Here is a 7,788-nt window from a genome sequence, read left to right as displayed (position 1 = left end):
GAGAGCGAGGGTTGGGGAAAAGAAGAGCCCCGTCGTTAGTCTTTTAACAGGACCCTATCCTGCAAGGTTTTTCTTATGTCCTTTGGGTGATGTTATTAAACTTCTTTTTGTGTGGTCGCATTAGAAACGTAGATGAGACATTTATAATAGGAGGATGAGGGTGTCCCCTGTGCATGAGTGCTTCAGTATACTGAGAAGGAAAATGGGGGAAGCGGGAATTATTTAGAGAAATTAGAGGAATAGGTGGTTTGCTTTTAGACTGTAGTCGTCAAGCTGTCATGTCTCAGATTGTTGATACTTAGTATTGGGCTTTTGCTGGAGCATGCTATTACTCACACATATGCTAGTTATGAACCGTACGTTTTTACACTGGCATGCTTGTGTTTATGCATCGCTTCCCATTGAGATACATCAGTATCAAGCTCTTCCTTTTACTCCCTCCGTTCCATAATAGATGACTCAAGTTTGTACTAAATTTAGTATAAAGTTGAGTCATCTATTTTGGAACGGAGGGAGTATGTGACAAGGGTATAAGCCAACCTAACAACAGGATGCTACCTGGTTGATGTTCCTTTCACCCTCTCCTCTGACCATTTTGTATGTTTTAGTAGGTAGACTGCCAATTAGACCCTCTTTGGTGACCATCTTGTATGTTGGAACCGCCAGTCCCTCGCCGCGCTCCTCCGGGCTCTATCTGTCGCCGTCGCTCGAGCTCACCAGAGAGAGGAGGAAGAAGTTCAGAAAAATTCAGACAGAGGTGGACACAGGTGGTTTTCCGGCGCACGAACGCCCCTTTTACTTCCTCGAGCACGAACTCGACTGTGTCACCGAGCTACAGAGGGGAACCAGGGTTTTATACCCGCGAGCACCGGCCTGCACGACCTCGCCCTGCACCAACTCGCTCACCCACTCCCCCACGCCCTGCGCGCTCTGGCCGCGTCCACGCATCGCGCCCGAACGCGATCGCCACGGCCTGCCAGTGCGCCCGACGCGGTCTACCCCTCCTCCTCGCTCGCTAACAACCCGGCGTGGCCCCGCGCACACACGCGCTGCCTCACGCACACACACACACGCACACCTACGCACGCGCACACCGCGGACCCGACGCGCCCGTCACGTCCGGTGCGCGCCCATACACGCACCAGCCGCGCCAGGAGCGTCGCCGCGGCTTATTACAGCCAACATTGTATGCTTTACTTGACATTCAATCTGTACTAGTGGAATAGTTTTTATCATTTTTACTTTTGATTGCTGCGTGATAATGATTTGATTTCGTTGTACAACTAGTTGTCTTTTCACTTGTTTTGACCTTGTCACCGTTAACTGTCTCCATCCTTATTCTTCGTCTGTTTTGCTTGAAACAGTGATGCCACGCGAAGAGGAGGAAGGTCATGGATCAAAGAAGAGTGGGCTGCATTCAATTTCTAGCTGCGTGTGCGGGAGAGAAAAACCCGCCTTAGAGAAAGCAAGTGCAGTATCGCTTAGCTGGGTTTTGGGTCAGTGATAAGTTATCCCGGGTACTGGACTAGTATGTTAGACGGAACTAATCCAGTACAGACGGAACTAAGTTAAAAAAAAGTACGTTAGACGGAACTGGATCAGGTTCTCCTACTATTGTTTTGAACAGACCTGTGTGTTTGTGTTGCATCCCAACGTTGCACCGGCTGCTAATTATGCCTTTTTTGCTTTCTACTGTATTGTCCATTTGCAAATCCTATTCTAGTTAGCATCGTTCCTGTGGGATTGGTCTGTAGATCATATTGAGGCAAAGCATTTTATCATTTCAGAACAGCAAAGGATCCACAGAGGTTTTCCGCCATAATTTTATCATTCCTACTCAGTGCATTTACAAAACAGAGAAGGATATTCTGTTCCTTTGTTGCAAAACAGAATTTCTTGCTTTACTATCAAATTTCATACATGCTTGATAGTATGAAAAGACAAAAAAAAAAATCTACATGCTTCTGTGAACCTCATACAATAAGTTTGCCAAATGACCTACAGCTTTCTCGCAGCAGATCTTTCACAGCTGTTTTTCCACATCAGATTTTCCACAACTGCTTTCAGAAATCCACAGCCCAACCAAACACCACCTTACCATCTTTTGCTGTAAACATATCCTGCTCCTGGGTGGTAGTACTGCACTCTTCTCTCAGCTTTATTATCAGATTTTCCTACAAAATAGAAGCATAATATGAGCTTCGACTTTAGATTCTGAACATCTTCTGTTGCCTGGTACATATTTATACAAGGGAGAAGTTGATAAAATTAAAGTCGTCCGTGAAAAGAAAAACAGATCAGAAGTGTAGCCTGTATTATCAAATTTGCATACACATAAAATTTATCTACCCAATAGGCTATAATGATGAGAAGACAGGTGAGCATCGGTGTGGTGGTTGTGTTCGTGCCTAGCTAGGCTGAGTGTCCCAGAAAGCCTGGAGCTTGTAAGATTGCAGGAAGCGTATAACCCTCTCGGGCCGCGTGGTTTGTATATATAGTGAATATGCCGTGGCTTACAAGTTATAGACGATCGCAAGGATACGTCCGTGGAGTACACGAGAGAGAGAGGAAGAGGTGTACACGCAGGTACAGAAGAAGAGATAGAAAGTAATTCAAACAGACTACCAAACCTATCTCTATCTTAAGCTATTCTCTAACATCCTCCCTCAATCCAAACCTATGGAAGTTTGTCTAGGTTTAGATTGTACCTGAATTCATCTAGCCGTCTCATAGTAAGCGGTTTGGTAAAACCATCAGCAAGTTGATCTCCTGTTGGAATGAACTTGATGTCAAGTAGCTTGCGAGCTACTCTCTCTCTGACAAAGTGAAAATCAACTTCTAGGTGTTTTGTGCGTGCATGGAATACATGATTTGCTGATAGGTAGGTTGCACCAATATTATCACACCATAACCTTCCAGCTTGAGGAACCTGAATTCCTAACTCATAAAGTAGAGTCTGAATCCACATAATCTCAGCAGTGGCATTAGCTAAAGCTTTGTACTCTGCTTCAGTACTGGATCTCGAGACAGTAGCCTGTTTCCTTGCACTCCATGACACCAAATTTGATCCCAGAAATACAGCAAATCCACCTGTAGACCTCCTATCATCAGCACATCCTGCCCAATCTGCATCTGAATAGGCACTGACAAGCATAGATGCGGACTTAATGATTTTGATCCCAAGCCCCATTGTAAATTTCAGATACCTCACAATTCTTTTGACTGCGGTCCAATGAGCTGTAGTAGGTGCATGCAAATATTGACACACTTTGTTAACAGAATAAGAAATATCTGGACGAGTTAAAGTCAAATACTGCAAAGCACCAACAACACTTCTGTACTTTGTAGCATCCTCAGGACCAAGAGCTTCACCTACCTCAACTGTAAGTTTTTCTGAAGTTGAGAGTGGTGTACTTACAGGCTTGCAATGTTCTAGCCCCACTTTTCTGAGAATATCTGTGGTGTATTTCTCCTGTGTTAGAAGTATTCCATCTTTTATCTGTTTTACCTCTATACCAAGGAAATAATGAAGATTGCCCAAATCCTTTAGAGCAAATTCCGTGTTGAGATCTTGAAGCAAACAAGTGGTGGCATCTGAACTGGAACTAGCAACAATTATGTCATCAACATAAACAAGAACAAACATAGTAATGTTGCCTTTTTTATAAAAGAATAGTGAGGTGTCTGCCTTGGAGGGAGCAAACCCAAGCTTATGCAACTGAGTACTTAACTTGGAGTACCATGCTCTTGGAGCTTGCTTCAGCCCATATAGAGATTTATCTAGCTTGCAAACAAAATGAGGTGTGCTTTTATTCTCATACCCTGGTGGTTGCCGCATGAACACTTCTTCCTCAAGAACACCATGAAGAAACGCGTTCAGAACATCTAGCTGTCTAAGATTCCACCCTCTGGAAACAGCAATTGATAGAACAAGTCTAATAGTAGTTGCCTTAACAACCGGATTGAATGTGTCCGCATAATCAATGCCAAATCTTTGTTTGAAACCCTTTGCAACCAATCTAGCCTTGTATCTATCTATACTGCCATCTGACTTTCTTTTAGTTTTATAGACCCATTTGCAATCAATCACATTCTGGCCCTTTTTAGGAGGTACTAGATGCCAGGTCTTATTTTTCAGTAGAGCTTGATATTCATTGTCCATGGCCCCTTTCCATTCTTTATGCACAAGTGCATCATGCAAATTATCAGGTTCACCAGTACTAGTAAGAAAAACACGTTTATGACTGTCATACCTGACTGTACCATCTTTGTATTCCTTGAGCTTAAAAATTCCCGATTGTGATCTGGTGTGACATGGTGGAATTGGTAAGGGCGCTTGTGTTTCTGTAATGCATGGCTCGGACACAGAAGATCCCGGTGAATTCCCCTCGTCTGACGCGTCGTCAGGCTCCAGATCCAACGCAGCCGACGCGATGGGCGAAACAGCCGGGGAGTCGGGCGAACGCCCCTGTACGCTATCGTTGGGACCCACGCTGGTTGGCCTGTCGCGAGCGGGACTGCGGAGGCCCATGTTGCCTGGGGCCCTGCTGACACTCCGGTCGGTCATGGCCTCGTCAACCGGTTGAAGCCTGCCACTTGGCGATGGGGCATGCGTCGCAGTATGCCTGGCCCCACTGGCCCCGCGATCTACATCGGATCGAGAGATTCTGGGACTGTCGTGCACAGGAAAATCTGCCTGAGATCCAACGCCCCTTTTGTCCATTTCTGCACACATGAAATCACAAACACATTCTGCATTTTTTTCCTTTAGAATCAGCATTTTCTGCTACAACTTTTTCTGAACTACTCACTTGATCATTTGCTTTTAATTCTTCCCCGTGATCAGAAGGAGACAAAGGATCAGACAAAAGAGAAATTTCAGCACGAAGAAGAGCACCGGCATTAGGATGTAATTTGGCAAAAGGAAAAAGAGTCTCATCAAAAACGACATCCCTAGAGATGTAGATGCGTCCCGTAGCAATTTCTAGACACTTGTACCCTTTATGAAGATCGCTATAGCCAATGAAGACACATTGGGTAGATCGAAAATCAAGCTTATGTCGATTGTAGGGACGAAGATTTGGGTAGCAAGCACATCCAAAGATTTTTAGAGAATTGTAATCTGGCATTTGATGAAACAATTTTTCCAAGGGAGTTATATTCCCAATCACTTTACTAGGTAAGCGATTAATGAGATATGTGGCAGCAATGAAAGCTTCATCCCAATATTTTAGAGGCATGGAAGCATGAGCAAGGAGGGATAATCCTACTTCAACAATATGACGGTGCTTTCGTTCTGCCGAGCCATTCTGTTGATGTGCATGAGGGCAAGATACATGATGTTCAATCCCAATGTCACGAAAGAAGGAGTTTAATTTTTCATACTCCCCTCCCCAGTCACTTTGGACTGCGATAATTTTCTTATTGAATCGACGTTCAACAAGTTTCTGAAATTCTTGGAAGATGGAGAAAACTTCAGATTTGTATTTGAGCAAGTATATCCAAGTGAAGTTACTGTAGTCATCAATAAAACTAACATAATATTTTTTCTTCCAAAAGAATCTCTTGCATGACCCCATACATCACTAAAAATAAGTTCCAAAGGAGCATATGACACACTATGAGATTTAGGATAAGGGAGTTGATGACTCTTGGCACATTGACAAGCATCACATATAGACTCATTATTTTGACTACTTGACAGTGGAAGACTGTCTTTATTCACTACTTGCTCAACTATGACTGATGAAGGATGTCCTAATCTTTGATGCCATCTTGCCAAAGAAGGTTTGATGACGGAGTAGGCTTGACGACGACGCTTTCGACTAAATGCTCCGGATGTGATGGGGTAAAGTCCTCCAATGCATCTACCGTGATGGAGGAGCTCCCTCGTTGCCCGATCCTTTATGAGAAAATACTCGGGGTGAGTTTCAAAGAAGACATTATTATCGGCTGTTAAACGAGACACGGAGGCAAGATTTTTGTTTGCTTGTGGGACATGTAGAACATCTTTTAGTAGAAGATCACGTTTAGAAGTGGGAGAATTAATTAAAGCATGACCAATGTGATGTATGTCCATACCTCCTCCGTGTGCGGCGGTGTTCACTTGATCATTGCCATAGTACTTCTCCCGGATGGCGAGCTTCTCAAGCTCACTTGTGATGTGGTCTGTCGCACCCGAGTCAGCGTACCATACGGTGCCTTCTTCTTCTCTTTGTTCCCTCATCGCAGCAGCAACATGGCGCTCATCTGGGACGTAATTCTCATCATACCTATGCCAGCAGTCCATTACCTCGTGTCCTGGCTTTTTGCAAAGCTGGCACCTAGATCGCCGGTTGGAGGAGGAGCTGCGGTTGTTGTAGGAGCCACCATAAGAACCGCCATTGTTGCTGGAGCGCGGACCAGTGTTGTTGAAGGGCCCTCGCCCACTTCCGTTGCCGTTGCCACGGCCACGCCCTTGGTGACCGCGACCTCGGCCGCCATTGCCACGTCCACGGGAGATGGTATTGATAGAGGATTGCCGCATATTCATACCTTGCAGTAGGTTGACCCGTGCCTCGAAACTGAGAAGCTGGCTGTAGAGCTCCGGGGTGGTGATGGGCTCGACGCGAGCGGCGAGAGCTGACACCACCGAGTTATACTCGAGGTCCAGCCCCTTCAGGACATAGGAGGTCATCTCCCGATCGGTCAATGGCGCACTGGTGGTGGCGATCTCATCCGCCAGTGCTTTTATCTTGGCAAGATACTCCGCCATGGTGGAGTTCCCCTTCTGGAGATTGGCAAGAGTGATCCTGTTATTCACCTCTTGCGCCTGGGTTTGTGCAGAAAAGGTAGCATGGATCGCCCTCCATACTTCAGCCGGCGTCTGCAGAGTCACCACCTGTGGAAGGACTTCACGAGAAAGCGAAGCCATCATATAACCTTGTACCTGTTGCTGTTGGGCATACCAGATCGCGCGGGCGTAGTTCACGACCTGCTCCTCCTTCTCATCTTTGGTGATGGTGAGGGTAGCAGGCGGCGCCGGGCTTGTGGCGTCAAGGAAGTGCTCCATCTGCGCTCCTTTGATCTGAGGGAGCACGATTGCCTTCCACAAGAGGAAATTAGTCCTCGTGAGTTTTTCTGTTGGTGGAGAACCGAGAGAGGTGCCGCTGCTGCTGGATGAAGATGACGCAAAGGTGGAAGCGGAGGATTGGGTAACTAGGGCACTCATGGTGGCGGCGAGGGTGGAAGAATCGGTGGATGCAGCGGTGCCTGACATGGCTTTTTGGTTTCTCTCGCTAGTTCTCTGTATATGCTAGCTTTTGATTTCTCTCGTAAAGCTAGATGCGAGAGGAAGCGGCTCTGATACCATGTAAGATTGCAGGAAGCGTATAACCCTCTCGGGCCGCGTGGTTTGTATATATAGTGAATATGCCGTGGCTTACAAGTTATAGACGATCGCAAGGATACGTCCGTGAAGTACACAAGAGAGAGAGGAAGAGGTGTACACGCAGGTACAGAAGAAGAGATAGAAAGTAATTCAAACAGACTACCAAACCTATCTCTATCTTAAGCTATTCTCTAACAGAGCTGCCTCCACCACTTGCTGACAGCTTTCCTGTCGAGGGGTCAGACTGCTGTTATGACCACTCACAAGGTGCTCTCAGTTAACTAGGCCATGGATTTGTGCTGCCACATAACATGGTTCTTTGCTTTTGATGTTCATGTGTTGGACTGATTGATACTAGTGTTTATCTTAATTTTGGAATCTGAATCTAATATTTGACAGTCTGAATATAGTGGCTCACA

The sequence above is a fragment of the Triticum dicoccoides genome, chromosome 3B, assembly GCF_002162155.2.
Source record: "Triticum dicoccoides isolate Atlit2015 ecotype Zavitan chromosome 3B, WEW_v2.0, whole genome shotgun sequence".
Classification (NCBI taxonomy): Eukaryota; Viridiplantae; Streptophyta; class Magnoliopsida; order Poales; family Poaceae; genus Triticum; species Triticum dicoccoides.
This window is presented reverse-complemented; position numbering follows the sequence as displayed.